This window comes from Passer domesticus, chromosome 10 (assembly GCF_036417665.1).
Source record: "Passer domesticus isolate bPasDom1 chromosome 10, bPasDom1.hap1, whole genome shotgun sequence".
NCBI classification, from domain to species: Eukaryota; Metazoa; Chordata; class Aves; order Passeriformes; family Passeridae; genus Passer; species Passer domesticus.
In genome coordinates this window covers 107162-134862 of record NC_087483.1, presented here as the reverse complement: position 1 = coordinate 134862, position 27701 = coordinate 107162, and the positions used below count along the sequence as shown (strand labels likewise).

General features: G+C 53.0%; 1 protein-coding gene and 1 long non-coding RNA gene across 2 annotated transcripts in view; both read left to right on the top strand.

The window, feature by feature from the left end:
- Nucleotides 1–27701, top strand: part of LOC135308414 (uncharacterized) — a 104296-nt gene that overhangs the window by 36436 nt on the left and 40159 nt on the right. The window lies entirely within an intron of this gene.
- Nucleotides 8682–9209, top strand: LOC135309317 (uncharacterized). The gene is made up of 3 exons (XR_010369639.1): nt 8682–8762; nt 8873–8944; nt 9032–9209. It is a non-coding gene; the product is annotated as an uncharacterized LOC135309317 (long non-coding RNA).

Below are 27701 nucleotides of genomic sequence, written 5' to 3'. Positions count from 1 at the left end.
TTCCTCTGGGAAATGCTGCCTTCAGCACAGGCTCTCCTTCCATCTCTGCAGAAAGGAGAAGGGAATGCCCCATCAGGTGAGGCTGTTCACCAATGGGAATGTGGCATCTTCAGGAGGCAATGCTTGTCTCAGTAATGGACAAGATTCAGGAGAAAGACCAGGTTATTGGGGCTGCTCCAGGGCCCTCCCTCCTCCAAGGAGCTGCCCCTCCAGATGTGCTCAGAGACTGGGAAATTGCAGGGGATGTCAGGGTGGGCATGGCCCATGGTGCAGTTTGGGCAGCTAGTCAGCTGATGCCAAATGCCTTCCTGCAGGGGCTGGGAAGATGATGCAGCCAGGCCAGGCTGGGAAACAGCCCTGCAGGGCATGAAAGCAGCAGCAGGGCAGCGAGGCTGCCATGGATCCCTTCCTGCTGTGCCTGGCACAGCGTGTCCAGATGTGCAGCCAAAGCCCCCGGCTGCTGAGTCCCAGGGGAAGCATGAGGGAAATGCACCCACCACGTTGTCTCTCCAGGTCACTCCCGATCCTGTGCATGTGTTTGGATGTCCCGAGGGACTTCCTGTCTCCTCTAGGTTTGTTCCTCCTTCTCGGAGGACCTTAAGAGAAGCATTTGCATTTCAGGTGAATGGATCCCACAGAACAAGGGCGCAGCCTGTGAGGTCAGCAGGCACACACTACTCACCCCTGCCATGGGAGCGGGGCTTGTGTGCAGCAACCAGGAAAGGAGCCTGAAAAGTCTTTGCTGCAGACACACCTGTAACTCAACAGCCACAGGAGCTCCTGTCACCTAGTGCCTACCAGGCTGTCAATGATTATTCTTTTAGGAACATTGACAACATATCTTCAGGAGGCTTAAGAGGCTGGAAGTCTTCATGGAGCCAAGCTGCTGGAGAAGCCTTCCTAGCATGCTCGTCTAGAGGGGAGCACAGATCTGATCAGACCCATTTCCATGGTGTGCTGGGATCTCCCTCTGCCTGAGGGAACTGGGCACTGCAAGGGGGTCGGGTAAGGCCGTGGGAGCCAGATATCAATGGACAAGGCCAAAGCTGCACAGGGGCCTGGGGAGCTCTGGACTGGCTCTGGTCACTCTCCACCCTCTTTGCAGGCCCTGTGCAACATCTCTGGAGTGGTGGCTGGAGGAGCCCAGAGCCCGTGGGGGCTCTCTCCCTCCCACAGAGGAAATCCACACTAAATCCTTGGGGGAAACTGCAGCAGGCAGTGCCACAAGTGTCCCTCCCAACCTCCGTCCCTCCTTCTGCTGGGACAGCTTCCGCAGCCCAAGGGCACATATCCAGGCTCTCTCAGGACACACTGGAGCCTTGCTCTCCCCCTCTGTCCTTTCCCCACCATGCGCACTCCATGCAGTCACTCCCAGGTTTCAGGAAGTGTTTCCCACGCAGGGACCCCAGCAGGACTGCTCAGAACCCGAGTGCCCTGAGCCTGCTCGGGATAATTCCCCTGGGCTGTGCCAGTCTTGTCGGGGCTGTGCCTGCACTGCCAAGCAGCAGAGAGGGCAGCTCAAGCCTCAGCAGGGCTCAGGCCCAGAGGCACAGCAATTACCTCCTGGGCCTGTGCCTGGCATCGCCTCCCTTCCTGCAGCAGAGGCTGGCACAGAACCACTGCTTCCTCCGGGAAACTCAATCTTCACCACAGGCTTTGCTTCCATCTCTGTAGAAAGGAAAAGGGACAGATGAATCAGGTGGGGCTCTTCCCCAATGGGAAGGCGGCCTCGTCAGGAGGCAATGCTTGTCAAACACATTAATAAGGTTCAGGAAGTCATCCAAGCTTTGGAGCGGGACCAGGGCCCTCCCTCCTCCAAATCACGACCCCTCTGGAAATGCCCTGTGACCGGGAAGTTGCAAGGGATCTCAGGGTGGGCATGGCCCATGGTGCAGGTTGGGCAGCCAGTCAGCTGATGCCAAATGCCTTCCTGCAGAGGCTGGGCAGAAGATGCAGCCAGGCCAGGCTGGGAAACAGCCCTGCAGGGCATGAAAGCAGCAGCAGCAGCGGGGCAGCGAGGCTGCCATGGATCCTTTCCCACTGTGCCGGGCAGGAAGTGTCCAGATGTGCAGCCAAAGCCCCCGGCTGCTGAGTCCCAGGGGAAGCATGAGGGAAATGCACCCACCACGCTGCCTGTCCACATCACTCAGGACCCTATTCATGTGTTTGGATGCCTCCAGGGACTTCCTGTCTCCTATAGGTTTGTTCCTCCCTCTTGGAGGACCTTAAGAGAAGTATTTGCATTTTCCCCGGGAAGGATCCCACAGAACCAGGGCTCAGCCTATGGGGTCAGCAGGCACACACTACTCACCCCTGCCATGGGAGTGGGGCTTGTGTGCAGCAACCAGGAAAGGAGCCTGAAAAGTCTTTGCTGCAGACACACCTGTAACTCATCAGCCACAGGAGCTCCTGTCACCTGGTGCCTACCAGGCTGTCAATGATTATTCTTTTAGGAACATTGACAACATACCTGCTGGAGGGTTAAGAGGCTGGAAGTCTTCATGGAGCCAAGCTGCTGGAGAAGCCTTCCTAGCATGCTCGTCTAGAGGGGAGCACAGATCAGATCAGAACCCATTTCCATGGTGTGCTGGGATCCCCCTCTGCTTTAGGGAACTGGGCACTGCAAGGGGGTCGGGTAAGGTCTTGGCTGCCAGATGTCAGTGGACAAGGCCAAAGCTGCACAGGGGCCTGGGGAGCTCTGGACTGGCTCTGGTCACTCTCCACCCTCTTTGCAGGCCCTGTGCAACATCCCTGGAAGGGTGGCTGGAGCTGTCCAGGGCCCGTCGGGGCTCTCTCCCTCCCACAGAGGAAACCCTCCCCAAAGCCCTGAGCAAAACCATCCCCAGCGCTTCCCAGGGAGCAGGGAGCGCTGTGCCGGGAAAGGGCAGCCAGGCTGCCGGCTCACCTGCTCCCCGCGCTTGCAGCGGAGCAGCCTGGGCAGCCCTGGCAGGCAGGGCCACGGCCAGGAGAAGCAGGAGGAAGAGGCGCAGAGCAAGGGCCATGGTGCCTTGCCCTCTGCCAGTCCCACAGCTCTTGCTGCCACCGCTGTCCTGTCACCACTGTCCCAACGTCAGCACCGCTGCTGCCACCGCCGCTGCTGCCGCAACAGTTGTGCTCCAGGACTGACTGCTGGCTCCTTTTGCTGCTGTGCAACCACGGGGCTCTGGCACCTCTGGCACCTCTGTGACATCAGGGCCTGCTGAGAGCTCAGCCTGCTGTGACCCGTTTGCCTGCTGTGACCTCATGGCCGGGGCAGGTTTTTGTGGGAATGGATCTCAAGAGGTGCCCTTCCAGCAAGGAGAGTGTGTCCCTGCTGGTAGCTATGTGCAATCTAGCTGTTTTTCACAAGAAGCGAGCTATACAATATTGGACACGTGAGACATTTCATGGTTCTACATGCCAAAGCAATGTCACGTCCAAAATTCAACTCACGTTGGCCATTCCCACTATTGCAGGCAGCCCCAGCCCTGCCCTGCTCCCACCGAGGCCGTGCTGTGCGCTGTGCTGGCCTTTGACCCCTATTTCAAAAGTGGAGGACTTGATGCCATAGCTTACAAAAGTAATGCAACACAGGCCATCAGGGGAGCTGCACACTTTAGGGGACACCCAAACCCACTGCACATCTTATGGGTATCCTCCGCCACCCTAAAATCCCCCTGTGTGCCATCACAAGAGACCCCAGACCCCTGCTCTATTTACAGGTGTCCCTTGACCCCTGCACACCTTTCCACATACAGTAAATTCCCTGCACAATTTTTGGGGGCCCCCAGCCCCTTGCACAGCACAGAGATGATCCAAAGCTGCTGTGTGCCTTTAGAGGGAGCCAAACATAACACTCAGGGAGCAGCAACAGGGCTGAGCCACCTTCTGTGTGTGCTCACCATGTGTCCCTGGGGGAACAGATGAGGCTTGGGGGCAAATGGCCTCTCTGCTCATAAGAGATCTGGGAGTGCCACAGGCTCAGTCTCTGTCGGGCTCTGAGCTCACCCCTCAGGCTATGAAGGACTTCCTTCAGAGTCCAGCCTCATTCCATTGATCTCAAGGCATGCACTTTCTAGGTGGTTTCCCTCTTTTCCTGGGCATGCCCCTGGAGGAAGAACAGGCCCAGATGATGCCACGGAAGGAAATGTGCCCTCAGCCCAGGGACGCTCAGCATGGGCTCCCCCATCCCCTCGGGGCTCTGCTGCTGGGCACAGCAGCCCCTGCCTGGCTCCTGCCTGCCCACACCGTGGCCATCCACGGCTGCTCCTGGGCACGGAGCTCAGCCACTGCTGCTGCCGGGTGGGCTTTGCTGCTGCTACCACCAGGACACTGGGTCACAGCTCCATCTCTTTATTGCAGCAGAAGAGCTGATTTGGGAAGTGCTGTGTTGCCCCATTTCTTCAGCCCCACTAGCTGCCCACACCCACAGTGGCACTGGGCCGCCCCCAGAAAACTGTCGAATCTGGGCTGTGGCTGCAGGGCACAGCTGCTCTACAGCACAGGTGGACTGCCTTGGGGGTAGGACTGCCCTGAGGGTAAGAACAAGGAACAGGGTGAGGTCTGCTCTATGTTTTCCAAAGGTGATTATTCTACAGACGATCGGGGCAGACCAACACTGCATTAAAGGCATACACCAACCTACAAACTTGGCAGGGTCCCAGGGGAGGATCCAATCTTTAGCCAATTGGGAGAAACTGAGGGTGGAACACCAGGCGGGGAATACAAGGTTTAAACCAATTGGGGATTACAGGGGAGGGGAAGAACTTAAACAAACCAATGGGGTTCCGAAGGATACAAAATTGATAGGGAAGTCTCTAGAGCAAGGGGCAGGCTTGGAGAGGGACTGACATGCAATGGGAGGAGGAACAGTGAACAAAAGGGCAGGTCTTTGGAGAGATGGACGAGTGGGGCAAAACCAACATCACAGGGGGGAAAGGAGCAACCCATTAGTAATAAAATATGCTATAACAATACAAAATAAGGGGAGGGGTTTATAAAACTGTCTGTTAGGACCGAATTACAATCAAAGACATGAACTGCAGTGGGGAAGCTCTGATTCAAGGTTCAGTTGAGCACTTCCAAATTATTTCCTGGCAGAAACAGATGGCCCAACTTGCCCTTATCACATGGAAATAAAGGGTTCCCCAACAGCAACCCATTCTGAGGCCCTTCTGGGCATCGGGAACACGTGTTGTGGTGCCGGCTGCATCTGTGGGAGCAATGGGGAGCATGAGCCCGTGCTGTGCTGCACTGCTGAGCTGGCAGCACGGTGGATACGGGCAGGACGTTCTCTGTTTCCCCCAGAGCTGGGGCCTGCAGGCACCTTGCCGGCCCTTGGCACAGGCTGTGCCAGCCAACAAAGCCCAGCAGGCCGGGAGGAGAGCCCGGGGGCAGCGCAGCTGCTTGGGCAGTGGCTGCTGCCAGGGATACGGGCCAAAGCCATCCCTGAGCAGCCACTGCCAGCCCTGGCCCTCCCTGCCCCATGACAGCTCCCCCAGCCCCAGGGGACAGACTGTCAAAAAGTCCACAGCCAGCAAAGAGATTGTCCCAGGAATTGTGTGCTGCTTTTCCTCCCTCCAGTTGTAAATCCCTCAGACTGCTGTAAATGCCCACACGTGCTCTGATCAGCCCCTATGCTTTTCCACTCTGCTCTCAGAAATTTTGCAACAAATCCACCAATAAATTCGATGTTACATCTCTGAATTGCACACTACAGTTTCCTTCATTTTTCCCAGTACCTGGAAGTTTCTATATTTAGTAATGCCCTTGAGGATCTCTGATTCTTTTCAGTATTTGGGTTTTTTTGTATTGAGACAGACGATACAGCCTAATTCATTTTAGTTTTTGCAGGTCTGGGTTTTTCCTCAGCATGATGGTTTACTTATTATCAAATGTAAACTTGTTTTTATTTATGGTTTTTTTTGGTTCGCCAAGGAATTATTTTGACAATCTGTCATTCACTTCATAGTTAATGTTCCGTAGAAGAACAATTTGGACTCTCTTTTTATAGAAATATAAAGATCTCAGAAAGCTGTATTTTTAATTTTGAGGACACTCTTTCTTCCCACTCCCACCTATAACAGTGATCCCTTTTGAAACATCTCTGAGGACATGTGGAGTTATTTGGGAAATGCTTGGCTTAACCTGGGTAATGGGTTACTATTTTCAGTGCTATAAACCTACATTGCTTCAAGGTTCACACCACGGTCCTGATTTGTGGCTCAATGCATGGATACCTGCCTGAATTAAAACAATGTTTGTGAGGCAGCTGAAGAGCTTAGACCTCAGAGATTAAAATTCCTGGGAGGAGGAGGAGGAAGAAAGGATAAAATCCTGTTTCAAAAGCTGTTTTCTCACTTCTAGTATGCCAGAAGTATGGTAGACTACACCTATCTTCAAATGTCATTTACTTACAGACCAACTCTCTACAGTGCCAGACTCCAGGAGAAATGACTCAACACTTTGCCTCCCAATGCATCAGCTTTAATTCTAGTGAGAGGTAGGCCTTAATTACAGTCTGATTAGAGCAAATCAACAAAGCAGTCTTGCCGTTGTGTGAATGGCAAGAGGAATTTGCTTGTGAACAGATGACTATGTCCCACTCAGTAATGAACAAAATTTGCCCTGACTTGGAAGAAAGTAGACAAGGAGCAATGCAGTATTTGGGGTTTATCCAGGGATAATTGTGGCAAGAAGCTGTAACAACTTACCTGTTTTACAGAACACAAGTACTGATATGGCCAATAATGCACCCACATGAAGGGATCTTCAGGACATTCCTTTATTTCTCTAACCAGGAATGGGCAGCAAAATGCTGGCATTTATCTGAACTGGAAGCCATGTTCCTCTCCTGTTTCTCCTTGAGCACACTGAGTGCTATTTGCAGACTTCACTGTCCAGCCCATCAATCCTCTCGTGGCCAATTGCTAAATGGCACAAGTACCAAAATACAGGTGCCAGCATAATCAGCCCAGCACTAATGCAGCACTGCTTTGATGGTGCACAGGAGCACAGAATGGCTTGGCTTGGAAGGGACATTTAAAGGCCATCTAGTCCCAATGGCCTGCAATGAGCAGGGACACCTTGAACTAGGTCAGGTTGCTCAGAGCAGGAGCTTGAATGTCTGCAGGGATGGATGTCCACCTCTCTGGGCAACCTGTGCCAGGGTTTCAAAAGCAATAGTGTAAAATATGTGTTTCTTTCATCTAGTCTGAATTGACCATCTTTTAGATTAAAACCATTCCCCCTAGGTCTGGTCATGAAAGGCTCTACTAAAAATTCTGTCCCATCTCTTTACAAGCCCCCAGAAGGCACTGAAAGGCATCAATCACGTGTCCCTGGAGTCTTCTGTCTTCCAGGCTGAACACTGCCAGCTCTCCCAGCCTGTCTCCAAAGCAGAAGGGCTCCAGCCCTCAGAGCATTTTGTCTCTCCTCTGGATTTGATCCAACAGGTCCATGTCCTTCCTGTCTTGGGGACCCAGAGCAGGATGCAGTACTCTGTCGTGTTAGAGACTGAGACACTACAAAGCAACACAGTCCATTTCCAGAAGGCTTTAAACCCTGTTTTTATTCTAGCCTGCATGCTTTTTCTCCATTTTTACAAAGCTCTTAAGTTTACACTTTACTCATTGGTCACGAGATACAAACAAAATACTCATTGAAATAGGGAGTTGTAGGTTTCTCTTATTTATCCTTGTTTCTTTCTTGGTTTCTATGTCAACAACCTTGGTAGAAAATTCTTTCAGGGGTTAGCACGGATCCTCTTATCAAACTTCTCAATGGCTCACAGAAATCACTGTAAAACCTCTTCCACAGTACTCCAGGTGGGGTCTCACCAGAGCAGAGAGGTGGAATCACCTCCTTCAACCTGCTGGGCACTCTCCCTTGGACGCACATGGCTGGCTCATGTCCAGCCTCTCTTCTAGCAGCAACCCCAAGTCCTTGCTGGAGCTGCTCTCCATCCCTTCATGTCCCAGCCTGTGAGATCAGCTGAGCTGGGACTGTGTCACAGCCCTTGGGCAGAGCAGCTGGGCAGGATGAGCTCCCTCCCGAAGAAGGCAGATCCAGCTCCCGAAACAACTGCACCCTGGCCATGAGCTCACAGCAGGCTCTGAGGTGCCAGAGGTGCCAGAGCCCCGTGGTTGCACAGCAGCACAAGGACCCAGCAGTCAGTCCCTGAGCACAACTGTTGCGGCAGCAGCGGCGGTGGCAGCAGCGGTGCTGACGTTGGGACAGCGGTGTCGGGACAGCGGTGGCAGCAAGAGCTGTGGGACTGGCGGAGGACAAGGCACCATGGCCCTTGCTCTGTGCCTCCTACTCCTGCTGCTCCTGGCCGTGGCCCTGCCTGCCAGGGCTGCCCAGGCTGCTCCGCTGCAAGCGCGGCGAGCAGGTGAGCCAGCAGCCTGGCTGCCCTTTCCCGGGACAGCGCTCCCTGCTCACCGGTAAGTGCTGGGGATGGTTTTGCTCAGGGCTTTTGGGAGGGTTTCCTCTGTGGGAGGGAGACCCCAGAGGTCTGGGGCTTCCTCAGTTTCCACTCCAAGGATGTTTCACAGAGCTCGGAAATAGTGTGGAGAGTGACCGGTGCAAGGCCATAGCTCCCCAGCCCCTGGTACTGCTTTGGTCATGGCCATTGACATCTGGCTCCCATGGCCTTATCCGACCCATCCTCATGAAGAGTAACTACCTTTCTCTAATGTCCTCGAAGAGACAAGACCCAAGATACAGAAGACAAAAAATCCCTGGAGGCAGCCAAACATCTGGACCAGATGATGAGTGCACAGGTGAGACGCCATGGTCAGTGCATTTCCCTCCCTTTCAGTGCCCAGATCCCTAAGGCAGAAGGAGATTCCAGTACACCATGGAAACACTTCTGATCTGTGCTCCCTTCTAGGTGAGGGTGCTGGGATGGCTTCTCCAGCAGTGGGGATGGAAGATGATTTGGAGCCCTTGGGAATTTCTGCAGGTTAGTTCACCAGTTTCCCTCAGAGAATAATTATTGTAAGCCTGGAAGAACAAGGTGACAGAAGCTTCTCTGGCTGTTGAGTTACAGGTGTGTCTGCAGGGAGGACTTTTCAAGCCCCAGGGCTGGATGCTGCACACAATCCCAGCTCCCATGGCAGGGGTGAGTAGTGTGTCCCTGCTGACACCGCAGGCTGAGTCCTATTTTTGTGGGATCCATCCACATGAACTGGAAGTACTTTTAAGGTCCTCCAACAGTCAGTACCAAAGAGGAGACAGCAAGTTCCTGGAGTCAGGAAAACATCTGGGCCAGATGCTGAGTGACCTGGACAGATGCTGTGGTGGGTGCATTTCCCTCCTGCTTCCCCTGGGACTCAGCAGCCAGGGCCTTTGGCTGCACATCTGGACACGCCGTGCCCGGCACAGCAGGAAGGGATCCATGGCAGCCTCGCTGCTGCTGCTGCTTTGACGCCCTGCAGGGCTGTTTCCCAGCCTGGCCTGGCTGCAGCTTCTGCCCAGCCTCTGCAGGAAGGCATTTGGCATCTGCTGACAGGGAGCCCAAACTGCACCATGGGCCATGCCCACCCTGAGATCCCTTGCAATTTCCCAGTCTCCAGGCAGATCACAAGAGGTGGTGGTTTGGAGAAGGGAGGGGCCTGTCCAATCCCAAAAGCTCATCTGATTTCGTGATCCTTGTCCATGACTTTCACCAGTGTTAGCTTCTGAAGATGACACCTCCCCAATGGGGAACTGTCCCATCTGATCCATCTGTCCCTTTTCTTTCTCCAGCGATGACCCAAAATCTGGCACAGAAAGTGGCTGTTCCAGGAAGAAGCAGCGGCTCATTGGCAGCCTCTTCTGCAGGAGAACAGGCAGTTCCAGGCACTGGCACAGCAGGTGATGGCTCCAGTGTCTCTTGAGAGGGCCTGAGCCTGTCCCCTGGGGCTGGGGGAGCTGTCACGGGGCAGGGAGGGCCAGGGGTGGCAGTGGCTGCTCAGGGATGGCTTTGGCCCGTGTCCCTGGCAGCAGCCACTGCCCAAGCAGCTGCGCTGCCCCCGGGCTCTCCTCCCGGCCTGCTGGGCTTTGTTGGGTGGCACAGCCTGTGCCAAGGGCCGGCAAGGTGCCTGCAGGCCCCAGCTCTGGGGGAAACAGAGAATGTCCTGCCTGTATCCACCGTGCTGCCAGCTCAGCAGTGCAGCACAGCACAGGCTCACGCTCCCCATTGTTCCCACAGACGTTATCAATGAAACAGGAATATATGCCCCGGATCCAGTGCGCCTCCCAAGAATTGTCTGCCCCCAGGATGTGCGCAGGACCTGCATGATAGACACGGTGGTGACAGTGTTCACTGTGCCACTTGTGCTGATAGGCTGCTATCTTGGCATTCGCAAGCTGTACGAGCTCAGACGGTCAGTTGTTGATTTTTCTCCACAGTTTTCTTATAACTCTACTTCTGGCATTGGTAGCATGACTGGGAGTCATGCTACTGTGGAATTGTGGCCAGTCCATGGTTGTCCAAAGAACTCTGCTGAGGGTTCTGCTGCTGCCCAGTGCTTCCATTGGCCTCTTATTTGCTGGGCCTTGTTCTGTGGGTGCGCTGGGGCAGAAGCCAGTGCTGGCTCCCACTGAGGCTGCCTGGCCAAGAGCAGCCCCAGGGGCACAGGGCAGAGGCAGAGCAAGTTCTCAACAGCATTTGGGCAGCACAGCTCAGGACAGGACAGGACAGTGCTTATTTAGTACCTCATGTAAAGTTTTACAGTAAGAGTGGTGTTGCAGGTCAAGCAAATTTGCTCCAGATCAGTGTTAAAACAAATCCAACGTGATGAAGGTTTGGCTTTGGCCTTGAGACTTTGCTCTTTGTGTGAGCCCTGCTCTGGATTGATTCCCAGTCAATCTTGGAGCTGGTTTTGGGCGAAGGCTCATCCCAGCCCTGAGCCTTGTCAGTTCTCTGGCCTCAAAGGGACAGCTGAGACTGCACTGCACATGACTGGTGTTCAAGGCTCCATTATCAAAGAGTGTTGAGATGTTTAAATTACTGTATTCTTACTACATGGCTTTTGTTATGAAATTTCTTCATTAGTTTTTAAAACTTAATTGTAATAAAACTTCTTTTCCAGTGCTTTTTCCAGTTATTTGATATAGTCAGTGATGGCCAAGGTATCCCATGGCTGAATTAGAAGACTGTAAGTATTATAAAATGAAATAATGTTGACACTCTTAGGTCTTTCACAGACTCCTGAAACTTATGTTGGTTTGATGTGACCAACAGAAGAGTTTGGCTCTGCTTTTAATTGAAACAAGCAGCAGAGCTGGAACCTGTTGAAGAGAGTCTCTTCACAGCTAAAGCAAACTGCCAGGGTTCTTTTATTCCAGCTCTAAGCAGGAAGATAAAAATCTCTCAGCAGTAAATACTCCTGACCAGTAACTGATATAAACTAGGCATTTGGGCTGTTTGCTGCCTCACCCCTGAGTTCCTCAGAGCTGCAGCTCCCTGTTCTCTTGGCAGACAGGGGCTGGCTATGGATGACAGTCACGTCTCTGGCCTGGTGCACACCAGGTCCACACATGAGCTGAGGGATCATCCTTGCACACCCCATCCTGGAAGAACCCAGGTCATTGATGAGTCTGACACAGTTTGATGCATGGTAGCAAAAGAAGGCAAAATAAAGGCTAGAATTGGTACCATTCTTTAATATGCTTTTGCCACCAACATTATCCAAGTTCCTATGCTTGTTTTCCTGGAGAATTTGCACTCAACAGAGCTTCAGCGCCTTTGATCAAATCAGTCTTAAGAGCAGCTTGGGGCTGGTCAGTCATTTAGATGTGAGCACTGCCTGGGGTCCAGGCAACAAAAGAACATAAGCTGCAGGCCACCCATACAGCTTTTCACCTTAATGAGCACAAAGCCTTTATTTTTGCCAACGGAGGGATGTTGGGAGGATTTTTGCACCATTGGGCCAAGGCACAAGGCTCTGGATCTACACAGCACTTTGGTAAGGAGGGGAACACAGGTGGGGGCAATCCAGGCTGTTAGCAGTGCCCCCACCCCCTGATTAGGGACAGCACAATTGCTTTTAGAGCTCCTTAACCAGCTGGTGAAAAAGTCATCTCCTTTTCTTGCCCCCTGCACACTGCCAGGCAAGTTGAACAGAAAATCTGCCTCTTCCTCCATGATTTCTGAGCACCAAAGCAAAGAACCACAAAAAAAACCCAAAAAACCAAAACAAACAACAACAACAACTACAACAACAAAAAAACCCAAACAGCTAAAATACAAATAATTTTTTGACCAGTCAAAGCTTTTTTTAGAACTTTATAAGACTGACTGAGCCAGTGCTGAATTAAGAGTGGCACATGTTATGTGTCTTGCACAAAGTGTGGGACAGCTGCTGCCATGCAAACGTGGGTGCAGGGTCAGAGCCTTAACTTCAGACACAGCCCTGCTTTCCTGAGGGACAGAAATTCAACTGTTAGAATCCCTTGGAGCTTCTGGAGCTGCTCTTGGCCCTCCTGTGGATAACTGGGTTGCTGTGGAGCACTGGAGAACTTTCAGCTTGGTTCCTGTTATGTATATTATGGTAATTCGTACTGATAGAACACAAATATATATATATAAAAGAATAAAATATAAAACCTTGAAATCACAGTAGCAAGGGAAGAGAGGATTGCTTCACAGGGTGAGGAAACCGCAGCTGGCAGTCGGGTAGGAGGAGTGTCATTAACATAGGAAGTGAACCCAGCCGGCACAGGAGATTGTCGTTCTCACTGGTGTGAACAGGAGGAGGCCCAGCCATGATGGCCCATGGAGATGTTCATCTTAGACAGAGGGGACCATCAAGGACATACATCTGCATACGGGATTCCGGTAACCAAAGAGTGGATGCACATCAGTTCCCAGACAAGGTTCTGTCCAGCACCGGATGGAGAATAGAGGCGTCATGAATATGAAAAACCCTGAGGAAAGACAAAGGGACTCTGCCACGGGCTAGGAAAAGAGTATAAGAACGGACTCTGCCAAGTGGCATTGGTGAACAGGGGGGATTGGGTGCGATAGAAGGCGGATCTGTGTTCACCCAGCTTCCATCCCAGGGTCAGTGCTGTCCTTGATTGTTGGCTGTCGGGACTGTATATCGGTTGTGAATAAATTTACATTTTATTTTTATTGAATTGGCTGGATCGATTTTTACCTATAACAGTATCCATGTATGGGGGCCTGCAGAATCTAAGCAGCATCTTCCTTGGCCAACAACAGACTGGAAAGGAAAAACCAGCATCAGAAACCTGAGAGATGGAAAACTTTGGGCTGTTTGAGATCAAAAATGTCAACTAAAAATCTCAATGGCGAAGAACAACCTTTCTCACAAGGATTCCAGTAGAATAAATGACACAGGTGTTGGAATAACAGCCAGTGCCCACAGCAATGACAATTCCTTGGTGAGGAGGGTCCCAATTCCTTGGAGAGTTGGCTGAGTAACGACACTCACAGCCAATGTGGCTACATGTCAACCTCCTTTATTAAGCAACTTTGGCATATTTATCCTTCTCTACACACTGTCTCACGCCACTAGTGCTTAATGCTGATTGGTTAAGTAGCTATATTCACACATACATCTTAATTACTGATTGGTTGTCACACTATAAGCATCTTTAGCTAAGGTGTGCCAAATGAGCAGCTCCCACGACGAGCTTGGCGCATTTGGTTTCATCCTGACACAATGCTCATTCTTCCTTGTTGTATCTATTTGAGGACAGTGCATGGTCTATCTTGTTCCTGTTCGAGGACAGTACATGGTTTTCAGAGTAACTCTGTAATCTGCAGGCCAGGGCTGTCCCATTCCCGCAGGAGAATATCATGGCCTTGTTCAGCCAAGAATCCTTCTACACCTTGGAATAAAAGGCAGTGCCCACTGCAAAGACATTTCCCTGTCCTGTGGGCTCCATAAACCACACAAGAACATGGCACTTTTCCTGAGTGCTTCCCAAAGCTTCTCTGCAAGAAGCACTGGAGAAGTGCATGGGGCAAGAGTTCTGCAAGTGCCAGGCTCTTGTGCAGCAGAAAAGTCATAAAATATGAAAGATTCTAGCAACCCAAATAAATCCATCATTTATGGCTTGTAAATACTCCAGTGAATCTCAGTTGCTTCAGGGCAAAAAGAAACACAGGGCAAACTTTCCCAAGTGTGCTTTCATGATAAGATTCCTGTTTGGCTGCTCCTGTTTGTGGAAGAAGACAAGATTACAAGCTGTCCAGCTGAAGAAGGAAAGGAGGATGTACACTTCCCTGTCATATTTTCCTACTGACAAAGGAATTAAGACCAAGAATTTGGGTAAATGGAGGGATAAGACTGGAGTACGGATGAAGTTTTACATCCTAAGATACTTCATTTGCTAAAATACAAATACTTTTGTTGTACATGGATCTCCTTGCTAAACCTCTTTGTCTTCAAACTCCCTTCCTCCATGGCAGAACTGAACAAGCACCATATGTCAGAGCCTCAAGTTAAAAGCTCTGTGATGAGATAATTTTAATGGATCCATTACCAGTCCGTGGGGTTGCTGTCATGAGGAGCTCAGGTGGCTTTTTGTTGAGACCCAAATCAATGAGCCATTTGTCCCAGCTCCACCTGTCCTGAGGCAGCACTGGCTCCACTGTGCCATTTCTAAATGAAAATTGAATCTCCTAAAGAAACAAGGCCAAAATCACGAGGGAGTAGTCACGAAAAATAATTTAGGTAGTTTGCTGGGTATTGATCAAACAGCTACCAGCATCCCAAAGTCCAGGCTACCCTAAAAAAGGCTCTTTGCTCTGTAAGAAGCCTTTCAATTGGTAGTGTTTCATACCCATGCAGAAGAACAAAAAGCCACTTCCACTGTAGAAACATGAGCTGCAGCTATGCAGTAAATTGTGCTCAGTAGCTGACCTGCTGCTTTAGTTGTGAGGCAGGAGATAATGCCATAAAATTTCACAAGAAAACTATTCATTATCTAAACTATGCAGTATTATGTTATTTTCTACCTCCAGTATTGCCAGCACATTGCTTAAGGAAGAAAGGTATTTACCAGCCACCATAGATGAAAAAAATTAAAATGAAAAAAGGGCTTTTAAGCATATCAGAGTGATGGCCACCAGTCATTTTCCAGCTTTGCCGGATTTCAGTTCAAAGTCAATCTAAACAAGCCCGCATGTGTCTAGCAAGAAGGAAATCACAGATCATGTCTGCTCCTCCACCCAAGCTTTGCTGTATCAAAGAGGGATGGTATTCTTTTCCAGCTCTCAAGAGATGTGTCATAATTTCCAAATAAACAAAATATCATACATAGAAATATTTCACAGATTGTAGCAGTTTCTTTGCGAGGAGCTCCCCAGGGAGTCCCCGGAGGGCCCCCTGGGCTGTGAGTTCGCTGGCAGCAGCAGGCACGCAAGGAGACTCCACACAGCTTCTGAGGGTGCTGATTAGATGAGGGTTTATTGGGGGTCCCAGCCCCAGGTGTAACATGGTTTCAGAGGGAGAAGGGGGAAAGGGAAAGGGAGGGGGAGAGAGGGGGAGCCTAGGGGAGAGACGGGCCATGAGAGAATCTGGTCTTCCTCGCACAGCTTAAGAGGGAAATTCAAAGTGCGTGCGAAATAACATTTGGGCCAATGGGATTGCAGATTCATGGGACTTCAGGGGAGGAACACAGATTGGAATAAACCATACATTTTTGAGGGGTACATTTTTGAGACAGAGCATACCATTTGAATAAAATGCAACATCACAATAGATTAATAACATAGATGATAGATGATAGATAGATGATAGATAGAGATAGATAAATAAATAGATAGATAGATAGATAGATAGATAGATAGATAGATAGATAGACAGACAAGGCAGATAGAGATATATGAATCACTTTATATAGAAAGGGATGGGGAAGTGAGAGGTTATTCTTTTCCACACATGGGAAACAATCTTTTTCCCAGAAAAATCAGCTTCCTTCTCCAGTGACCACCAGGGTATCTGAAGACCCCACCAAGAAGGCCCTGTGATGCCAATGGCCTGTGCATCCAGCAAGACAAGAAAGTAAGGCCTGCCTCTTAATACTACAGTGGGGTAAAAGTGGTTTATTCTCAGTTTTTGGTGGCATAGGAATGAACTGAAGCCACATGCCATAAAATGCCTGCACAAGCACCAGTGCAAATCACAGCCAAAGGGAGGATGAAGCCAAGGTGTCCCACAACCACAGCCCAAGCAGCCAGAGATCCTCCTTCAACCCTGGCTGCATTGAAGCCCCACTGACTGCCAAGAAGAAAAGCGCCCTACTGAGAGCAAGCAAACTTAACCCTCTGCCGGGACACAAATTTAGAGGGAAAAAAATTTAAAATCCCCACACCACCAGACACACTTCCCAGTGAGAAGGGTTGGAACACTCTGCCCCTCAGCACTTCCCCGGCAGGCAGGTTCCCAAAGGTGCTGGGAGCTAAGCTGTGCCCTGCGAGGGAACAGAGCCAGCCTCCCTTCAGTGGGAGAAGGCGCGGCCTCAGCTGTAGCCCCGGGTGCCTGCGGTGGCCCAGGGCACGGCCATGGCTGTCAATGTGTTGGGCTGCAGCACAGGGCAGGCTGGAGCTCAGCAACCTCAGCAGAGCCCAGGGCCGCGGCCCTTCCCTGCCGGGGCCCGAGCCTGGCCCGGCCCGGCCCGGCCTGAGCAGCCCGGACTGGCCCAGGGGATGGGCTGCGCCCGCCCGCTGTGCCCACAGGCTGGGCCCAAGCCTTTGCAAGAGGCTTTCTCCCAGCTTGGCAAAACCTCGGCCAAGTGTCCCTGTGCTGTGCTGAGAAGAGTAAAAAACCCCCTCAAATTTAACCCTGCTGCCCAACGCATGAGGGATACCTGCACACCTTAGGAGAGGCCATCAATACTCCTTTGTGCCTCATGAGGGATCCCTGCACCCCTCAGCAGGGACCCCAAAATATCCCTTTGAGCCTCTTCAGGTCCAGGCCCAGATGATGCCACGGAAGGAAATGTGCCCTCAGCCCAGGGACGCTCACCATGGGCTCCCCCATCCCCTCGGGGCCCCGCCGCTGGGCACAGCAGCCCCTGCCTGGCTCCTGCCTGCCCACACCGTGGGCATCCACGGCTGCTCCTGGGCATGGAGCTCAGCCAGTGCTGCTGCTGCCGGGTGGGCTTTGTTGGTGCTACCAACCGGACATGGTTGTGAAAACTCTATTTCTTTATTTAAACACAAAATGTGGGACAAGCTCTGTCCTGCCAGACAAGGGCTGCCCACCTTCATTCCTGGCCAGGGAACAGGACCAGAGGGCTCGGGGGCAGAGGGTCTCGTTGAGGAGGGGTGGGTTTTGGGACGGCCTCATGGCGGGGATGCAGCCATGGCAGGGCAGATAGGGGCAGAAGTGAAGAGCTGGGATAAAGTTTCAGGTTCTCATTTCCTCTGTTTTTAGTTGCGTCTTCTGAACATGCACAGGAGCACCTGTGAAGAGAGGAGGTGGCTGAGGCCCCAGCTGCCAGTGGCACACAGGGAGCCTCCTGCACAGCAGGGCCCAGAGCTGGCAAGGCTCCCCAGCACGGCTGGAGCTGCTGGCACAGCTGGGCCCAGCTGGACAGCTGCCCCTCAAGGCCCCGGCCAGCAGGGCACGGCTCTGGGCAGGGTCCCTGGCCAGGAGCGGGCCCCAGAGCGCCTCTGCCTTTCAAGGGCAATCTCGGCCCTGCTCTTTCTCCTCCCCACCTCCCTCTGCCTCTGCCCTGTGCCCCTGGGGCTGCTCTTGGCCAGGCAGCCTCAGTGGGAGCCAGCTCTGGCTGCAGCCCCAGCGGGGCCCCCAGGACACGGCCCAGCAACTGAGAGGCCAATGGAAGCACTGGGCAGCAGCAGAACCCTCAGCAGAGTTATTTGGACAATCATGGACTGGCCACAACTCCACTGCAGACTCTCTGGGAATGTTCCCTGACTATGAGCAGCCTGTAAAGGTAGCTGTTTGAGGTGGAGAATCGCAAAACACTCACGATTTTCTCTTCCAGCAATACCAGATTCCTGCACAGCACATCATCAGGCACAGTGCCGCACCAGCCACAATGGCCATCAACTTAATCAAACAAGGTGTTCCCCAGCAGAAAACTCTTCTCATGCTTTTCCAGATGATGTCAGAATGTGTTGAGGTGCTGGCTGCATCTGTGGGAGCAATGGGGAGCGTGAGCCCGTGCTGTGCTGCACTGCTGAGCTGGCAGCACGGTGGATACGGGCAGGACGTCCTCACTCCCTGTTTCCCCCAGAGCTGGGGCCTGCAGGCACCTTGCTGCCCCTTGGCACAGGCCTGCTCAGTACCCAAACCCCTGAGCCTGCATGCCATAATTCCTCTGTGCTGTGCCCTTCTGCTCCAGGCAACACTTGTCAAAGACATGGATAAGGAGAATGGCCGGGGTTTTGGAGCTGCTCCAGGGCCCTCTCTCCTGCACAGAGCGGCCCCTCCAGATGTGCTCAGAGACTGGGAAATTGCAGGGGATCTTAGGGTGTGCATGGCCTGTGGTGCATGGATGCCTTCCCGCTGTGCCGGGCACGGCGTGTCCACATGTGCAGCCAATGCCCCCAGCTGCTGAGTCCCAGGGGAAGGCTGAGGGAAATGCACCCACCACGCTGGCTGTCCACATCACTTAGGAGTTTTTCCAGATATTTGGATTCCTCCAGGGATGTACGAGCTCCTGTAGGTTTCTTCTTCCGTCTTGGAGGACCTTAAGAGAAATATTTCCGTTTCCCAGGAAAGGATCCCACAAAACGAGGGCTCAGCCTGTGGGGTCAGCAGGAACAAACTACTCACCCCTGTGATGGGAGCTGGGCTTGCGTGCAACATCCACCAAAGGACCTGGGAAAGTCCTCCCTGCAGACACACCTGTAACAAAACAGCTTCTGCCATCTCTGCTGATCTGCACGGGCACCACTGAGCCGCAGGAGCAGGGAGGGGATTGCGCAGGGAGAGGGCACACACGTGCATGGTTCTGTGCTGGTACTTGCAGCAATGCCCCCCTGGCCCAGCTTTGGGCTCTGCGCTGGCAGCTCACCCAGGGGAAAGGCCTTGACCTACCCTCAGCATCGCCCAGAGGCTCAGTAATGGGTATGCGTTGGGAATCCAAGTCATCTCCATTCACAGGATAGTCTTCGTCAACAGGCTCATATTCATCATCAGGATCATCATCAGGTTCATCTGCAAAGAAAGGCAGGACTGAAGAGCTCCTGTGACACTGTTGAAGATTCTCCTTCAGGCCCAAGTAGCAATGAGGGCACCTGGATTCTTGGTGCCCTCCAAGGCACTCCCTCAGCTCTGCCTCCCACTCAGGAGCAGGAGCAGGAGCAGGGGGAGCACGTTCCTGCAGTGGCCCCACACTGGGATGGAAGGAGTCCCTTGCGGGGCAGTCGGGGCAGAAAGGACTCCCTGGAGCTGCCAGCAGCTGTAAAGCCAGCCCCGGACAGGGCCAGGGCTTGGCAGTGGCAGCAGGAGCAGCTCAGGCTCCCTGGGGTCGGTAAAGGAGCTGCCAAAGGCTCAGCCCCGGGGCACAGCCCTGGGCCCGGCCCCTTCCCTCTCTGCTCTTCGCCCTGGCTGCACAGAGCACACGGAAGGACAGACTGGCATTGCCCACGGGAGGAAGATGGACAGCTAAATGCTCCTTCCTCCCACTGACAGCAATCCTGTGGGATCATTGTTGGGTACAAGAGTAAAAACTTGGAGGCTAGGATTTACAGAATCCATCAAACTTTGGAGGATCTTAAGGGAAGTGACAGAGGAATATTACTCTGGACAATGATTACACTTAGACAATGATTATTCTGTTAGCGAAGGGTTGCTGATAACCTACCTTCACCAAGCTCCAAGATCCTTAAACTGTGCTTTAACAAATGACGGAAGTCACGTTCCCAGTCTAGAAAGGAGCACAGATGGGAACTGTTCCATGCTGTGCTGGGATCCCCTTGTATAGGGAACCGAGCACTGCAAGGGGGTCAGGTAATGCTGTGTGCCCGCACTGCCAAGCAGCAGAGAGGGCAGCTGAAGCCTCAGCAGGTCTCAGGCTCAGAGGCACAGCAATTACCTCCTGGGCCTGTGCCTGGCATCGCCTCCCTTCCTGCAGCAGAGGCTGCCAATGAGCCACTGCTTCCTCCGGGAAACTCAGCCTTCAGCACAGGCTTTCCTTCCATCTCTGCATAAAGGAGAAGGGACAGATGAATCAGGTGGGGCTCTTCCCCAATGGGAAGGCAGCATCTTCAGGAGGCAATGCTAGTTGAAGATATTAATAAGGTTCAGGAAGTCATCCAAGCTTTGGAGCGGGACCAGGGCCCTCCCTCCTCCAAACCACCACCCCTCCGGAGCTCCCCAGTGAAGGGAAATTGCAAAGGATCTCAGGGTGGGCATGGCCCATGGTGCAGTTTGGGCTCCCTCGCAGCTGATGCCAAATGCCTTCCTGCAGAAGCTGGGCAGAAGCTGCAGCCAGGCCAGGCTGGGAAACAGCCCTGCAGGGCATGAAAGCAACAGCTGTGGGGCAGCGAGGCTGCCATGGATCCCTTCCCGCTGTGCCGGGCACGGCATGTCCAGATGTGCAGCCAAAGCCCGCGGGTGATGAGTCCCAGGGGAAGGCTGAGGGAAATGCACCCACCACGCTGCCTGTCCACCTCACTCAGGACCCTATCGAAACCCTATGTGTTTGGATGCCTCCAGGGACTTCCTGTCTCCTCTAGGTTTGTTCCTCCCTCTTGGAGGACCTTAAGAGAAGCATTTGCATTTTCCCCGGGAGGGATGCCACAGAACAAGGGCTCAGCCTGTGGGGTCAGCAGGCACACACTACTCACCCCTGCCATGGGAGCGGGGCTTGTGTGCAGCAACCAGGAAAGGAGCCTGAAAAGTCTTTCCTGCAGACACACCTGAAACTCAACAGCCACAGAAACTCCTGTCACCTGGTGCCTACCAGGCTGTCCATGATTATTCTTTTAGGAACATTGACAACATACCTGCTGGAGAGTTAAGACCCTGGAAATCTTCATTAAGCCAAGCTCCTGGAGAAGCCTTCCTAGCATGCTCATCTAGAGGGGAGCACAGATCTGATCAGACCCATTTCCATGGTGTGCTGGGATCCCCCTCTGCCTTAGAGAACTGGGTACTGCAAGGGGGTCCGGTAAGGCTGTGGGAGCCAGATGTCAATGGACAAGGCCAGAGGTGCACAGGGGCCTGGGGAGCTCTGGACTGGCTCCTGGTCACTCTCCACCCTCTTTGCAGGCCCTGTGCAACATCCCTGGAGTGATGGCTGGAGCCGCCCAGGCCCTGTGGGGGCTCTGTCCCTCCCACAGAGGAAACCCTCCCTAAAGCCCTGGCCAAAACCATCCCCAGCGCTTCCCGGGAGCAGGGAGCGCTGTCCCGGGAAAGGGCAGCCAGGCTGCCGGCTCACCTGCTCCCCGCGCTTGCAGCGGAGCAGCCTGGGCAGCCCTGGCAGGCAGGGCCATGGCCAGGAGCAGCAGGAGTAGGAGGCGCAGAGCAAGGGCCATGGTGCCTTGTCCTCCGCCAGTCCCACAGCTCTTGCTGCCACCACTGTCCTGACACCGCTGTCCCAACGTCAGCACCGCTGCTGCCACCGCCACTGCTGCCGCAACAGTTGTGCTCAGGGACTGACTGCTGGCTCCTTTTGCTGCTGTGCAGCCACGGGGCTCTGGCACCTCTGGCACCTCTGTGACCTCAGGGCCTGCTGTGTCCTCAGCCTGCTGTGACCCGTGAGCCTGCTGTGACCTCATGGCCGGGGCAGGTTTTTGTGGCAAAGGATCTCAAGAGGTGCCCTTCCAGCAAGGAGAGTGTGTCCCTGCTGGTAGCTATGTGCAATCTAGCTCTTTTTCACCAGAAGTGAGTTAGACAATATTGGGCATGTGAGACATTTCATGGTTCTACATGCCAAAGCAATGTCACATCCAAAATTCAACTCACGTTGGCCATTCCCACTATTGCCGGCAGCCCCAGCCCTGCCCCGCTCCCACCAAGTCCGTGCTGTGCACTGTGCTGGCCTTTGACCCCTATTTCAAAAGTGGAGGACTTGATGCCATCGCTTACAAAAGTAATGCAACACAGGCCATCAGGGGAGCTGCACACTTTAGGGGACACCCAAACCCACTGCACATCTTATGGCTATACCCTCAGCCACCCTAAAATCCCCCTGTGTTCCTCACAAGAGACCCCAGACCCCTGCTCTATTTACAGGTGTCCCTTGACCCCTGCACACCTTTCCACATACAGTAAATTCCCTGCACAATTTTGGGTGCCCCCAGCCCCTTGCACAGCACCGAGATGACCTAAAGCCCCTGCGTGCCTTTTAGAGGGAGCCAAACATAACACTCAGGGAGCAGCAACAGGGCTGAGCCATCTTCGGTGTGTGCTCACCACGTGTCCCTGGGTGAACAGATGAGGCTTGGGGGCAAATGGCCTCTCTGCTCATAAGAGATCTGCGGGTGCCACAGGCTCAGTCTCTGTCTCTGGGCTCTGAGCTCACCCCTCAGGCTATGAAGGACTTCCTTCAGAGTCCAGCCTCATTCCATTGATCTCAAGGCAAGCACTTTCTAGGTGGTTTCCCTCTTTTCCTGGGCATGCCCCTGGACGGGGTCCAGGCCGAGATGATCCCACAGAAGGAAATGTGCCCTCAGCCCTGGGACGCTCAGCATGGGCTCCCCCATCCCCTCGGGGCCCTGCTGCTGGGCACAGCAGCCCCTGCCTGGCTCCTGCCTGCCCACACCGTGGCCATCCACGGCTGCTCCTGGGCACGGAGCTCAGCCACTGCTGGTGCCTGGTGGGCTTTGCTGCTGCTACCACTCGGACATAGTTGCGACAACTCCATCTCTTTATTTGAACATAAAATGTGGGACAAGCCCTGCCCTTCCAGACAAGGGCTGCCCGCCTTTAGTCCTGGCCGGGGAACAGGACCAGGGGACTCAGGGGCAGAGGGTCTCGTTGTGGAGGGGTGGGTTTTGGGACGGCCTCATGGCAGGGGTGCAGCCACAGCAGGGCAGATAGGGGCAGAAGCGAAGACCTGGCATAAACTGTCAACTTCTCATTGCCTCTGCTTTTCTGCTTGTCTTCTGAATATGCACAGGAGCACCTGTGTAGAGAGGAGGTGGCTGAGGTCCCAGTTGCCAGTGGCAAACAGGGACCCTCCTGCACAGCTGGGCCCAGAGCTGGCATCCACGGCTGCTCCTGGGCATGGAGCTCAGCCAGTGCTTTTGCCAGTTGGGCTTTGCTTGTGCTACCACCAGGACACTGGGTCACAGCTGCATCTCTTTATTGCAGCAGAAGAGCTGATTTGGGAAGTGCTGTGTTGCCCCATTTCTTCAGCCCCACTAGCTGCCCACACCCACAGTGGCACTGGGCCGCCCCCAGAAAACTGTCAAATCTGGGCTGTGGCTGCAGGGCACAGCTGCTCTACAGCACAGGTGGACTGCCTTGGGGGTAGGACTGCACTGAGGGTAGGGACAAGGAACAGGGAGAGGTCTTCTCTATGTTTTCCAAAGGTGATTATTCTACAGGCAATCAGGGGCAGACCAACACTGCAACACTACATTTAAGCTTGTATTTATTTATGCGTTTTTTGTTCCCCAAGCAATTATTTTGACAGTCTTTTGTTCACTTCTCAGTTAATGTTCCATAGATGAACGGTTTGGACTCTCTTTTTATAGGAATATAAAGAGCTCAGAAAGCTCTATTTTTAATTTTGATAACATTCTCTCTCCCCGCTCCTAGCCTTTACAATGATCGTTTTTGAAACATCTCTGAGGATAGGTAGAGTTATTTGGGAAATAACCAATAGGCTTGGCTTAACCTGGGTATTGGATTATTATTTTCAGTGCTATAAACCTACATTGCTTCAAGGTTCACACCATGGTCCTGATTTGTGGCTCAATGCATGGATGCCTGCCTGAATTAAAAGAATGTTTGTGAGGCAGCTGAAGAGCTTAGACCTCAGAGATTAAAATTCCTGGGAGGAGTAGGTGGAGGAAGAAAGGATAAAATCCTGTTTCAAAAGCTGTTTTCTCACTTCTAGTATGCCAGAAGTATGGTAGACTACACCTGTCTTCAGATGTAGTACAGAACAACTCTCTACAGTGTCAGACTCCAGGAGAAATGACTCAACACTTTGCCTCCCAATGCATCAGCTTTAATTCTACTGAGAGGTAGGCCTTAATTACAGTCTGATTAGAGCAAATCAACAAAGCAGTCTTGCTGTTGTGAGAGTGGCAAGAGGAATTTGCTTGTGAACAGATGACTATGTCCCACACAGTAATGAACAAAATTTGCCCTGACTTGGAAGAAAGTAGACAAGGAACAATGCAGTATTTGGGTTTTATCCAGGGATAAATGGGGCAAGAAGCTGTAACAACTTAACCTGTTTTACAGAACACAAGTACTGATACGGCCAATAATGCACCCACAAGAAAGGATCTTCAGGACATTCCGTTATTTCTCTAACCAGGAATGGGCAGGAAAATGCTGGCATTTACCTGAACTGGAAGCCGTGTTCCTCTCCTTTTTCTCCTTGAGCACACTGTGTGTTATTTGCAGACTTCACTGCCCAGCCCATCAATCCTCTTGTGGCCAATTGCTAAATGGCACAAGTACCAAAATACAGGTGCCAGCACAATCAGCCCAGCACTAATGCAGCACTGCTTTGATGGTGCACAGGAGCACAGAATGGCTTGGCTTAGAAGGGACATTTAAAGGCCATCAATCCCAATGCCCTGCAATGAGCAGGGACACCTTGAACTAGGTCAGGTTGCTCAGAGCAGGAGCTTGAATGTCTGCAGGGATGGATGTCCACCTCTCTGGGCAACCTGTGCCAGGGTTTCAAAAGCAATAGTGTAAAATATGAGTTTCTTTCATCTAGTCTGAATCAACCGTTATTTAGATTAAAAGCATTCCCCCTTGGTCTGGTCACAAAAGGCTCTACTAAAAATTCTGTCCCATTTCTTTACAAGACCCCAGAAGGCACTGAAAGGCATCAATCAGGTCTCTCTGGAGTCTTCTCTCTTCCAGGCTGAACACTGCCAGCTCTCCTAGGAGACAGCTCCTGTCTCCAAAGCAGAAGGGCTCCAGCCCTCAGAGCATTTTGTCCCTCCTCTGGACTTGATGAACTTGATCCTGCCTTGGGGACAGGATGCAGTACTCTGTCGTGTTAGAGACTGAGACACTACAAAGCAACACAGTCCATTTCCAGAAGGCTTCAAACCCTGTTTTTATTTTAGCCTGCATGCCTTTTCTGCATTCTTTCAAAGCTCTTATGTTTACACTTTATTCATTGGTGACGAGAGACAAGCAAAATGCTCAATGGAATAGGGAGTTGCAGGTTTCTCTTCTTTATTCTTCTTTCTTTCTTGGTTTCCATGTCAACAGCATTGGTAGAAAATTATTTTAGTTGTAAACATGGATCCTCTTATCAAACCTCTCAATGGCTCACAGAAGTCACTGTAAAACCTCTTCCAGAGTGCTCCTGGTACGGACTCACCTGAGCAGAGGTGGGGAATCACTGTCTTCAATTTGCTGGGCACTCTCCCTTCAATGCACATGGCTGGCTCATGTCCAGGCTCTCTTCTAGCAGTACCCCCAATCCTTCTTGGCAGAGCTGCTCTCCATCCTTTCATGTCCCAGCTTGTGAGATCAGCTGGGCTGGGACTGTGTCACAGCCCTTGGGCAGAGCAGCTGGGCAGGATGAGCTCCCTCCCAAAGAAGGCAGATTCAGTTCTCCAAACATCTCCACCCTGGCCATGAGGTCACAAGCAGGCTCTGAGATCACAGAGGTGCCAGAGCCCCGCGGTTGCACAGCAGCACAAGGAGCCAGCAGTCAGTCCCTGAGCACAACTGTTGCGGCAGCAGCCGCGGTGGCAGCAGCGGTGCTGACATTGGCACAGCGGAGTCAGGACAGCAGTGGCAGCAAGAGCTGTGGGACTGGCAGAGGGCAAGGCAGCATGGCCCTTGCTCTGCGCCTCTTCCTCCTGCTCCTCCTGGCCGTGGCCCTGCCTGCCAGGGCTGCCCAGGCTGATCCGCTGCAAGCACGGGGACCAGGTGAGCCAGCAGCCTGGCTGCCCTTTCCCGGGACAGCGCTCCCTGCTCTCTGGGAAGCGCTGGGGATGGTTTTACCCAGGGCTTTAGGGAGGGTTTCCTCTGTGGGAGGGAGAGAGCCCCCACAGGGCCTGGGCGGCTCCAGCCATCACTCCAGGGATGTTGCACAGGGCCTGCAAAGAGGGTGGAGAGTGACCAGGAGCCAGTCCAGAGCTCCCCAGGCTCCTCTGCAGCTTTGGCCTTGTCCACTGACATCTGGATCCCAGAGCCTTACCCGACCCCCTTGCAGTGCCCAGTTCCCTAAGGGAGAGGGGGATCCCATCATACACATCCCATACACATGGTAATGTGTGTGATCTTTGCTCCCCTCTAGATTGGGATGGTGACATGGATTACCTGGATGCCCTATTGGATGGTGGCTTGGAACCCCTGGAGATTGCTGGAGGCAAGTTCTCCGTGTGCCTTTCCAGAGAAAATAATCTATGTCCATGTGGCAAGAGATCACTCATGAGCCATTTCCCTTAACATAATCTCAGGACTGAAAGATTCAGGAAGCCTTGGCCTGTTCCCTTCTGGAGCCTTGAGTGATCCCACAGGATTGCTCTCAGTGGGAGGAAGGAGCATTTAGCTGTCCATCTTCCTCTCCTAGGCAATGCCAGTGTGTCCTTCCGTGTGCTCTGTGCAGCCAGGGAGAAGAGCAGAGAGGGAAGGGGCCGGGCCCAGGGCTGTGCCCCGGGGCTGAGCCAGCTCTTTTGCTGGCCCCAGGGAGCCTGAGCTGCTCCTGCTGCCACTGCCAAGCCCTGGCCCTGTCTGGGGCTGGGTTTAGAGCTGCCGGCATCTCCAGGGAGTCCTTTCTGCCCTGACTGCCCTGCAAGGGACTCCTTCCATCCCAGTGTGGGGCCACTGCAGGAACGTGCTCCCCCTGCCCCTGCTCCTGAGTGGGAGGCAGAGCTGAGGGAGTGCCTTGGAGGGCACCAAGAACCCAGGTGCCCTCACTGCCACTCGGGCCTAAAGGAGAAATTGAATCGTTTTCCATTAAGGTCATCCTACATGGAAGAATCAAGACACAGGAGACAGCAAGTCGCTGGAGGCAGCCAAACTTCTGGACAAGATGCTGAGTGACCTGGAGAGACGCCGTGGTGGGTGCATTTCCCTCATGCTTCCCCTGGGACTCAGCAGCCGGGGGCTCTGGCTGCACATCTGGACACGCCGTGCCCGGCACAGTGGGAAGGGATCCATGGCAGCCTCGCTGCTGCTGCTGCTGCTGCTTTCATGCCCTGCAGGGCTGTTTCCCAGCCTGGCCTGGCTGCAGCTTCTGCCCAGTCTCTGCAGGAAGGCATTTGGCATCAGCTGCGAGGGAGCCCAAACTGCACCATGGGCCATGCCCACCCTGAGATCCCCTGCAATTTCCCAGTTTCAAGCAGATTAGAAAGGGGACCGGTCTGGAGGAGGAAGGGCTGTGTGGCAGCCGCAAGAGCCTTGGCCACTTCCTGATCATAATCCATGTCTTAGACAAGTAATACTTCCTGAAGCTGCCATCCTCCACAATGGGGAATGCTTCCACCAGATCCAGCTGTCCTTTTTCCTTTCTCCAGACATGGACCAAAAAGCTTTACAGAAGGCAGCACTTCCTGGAGGAAGCAATGGCTCAGTGCCAGCCACCGATGCACGAAGACGGGAGGTGCCAGACAGTGCCACAGAAGG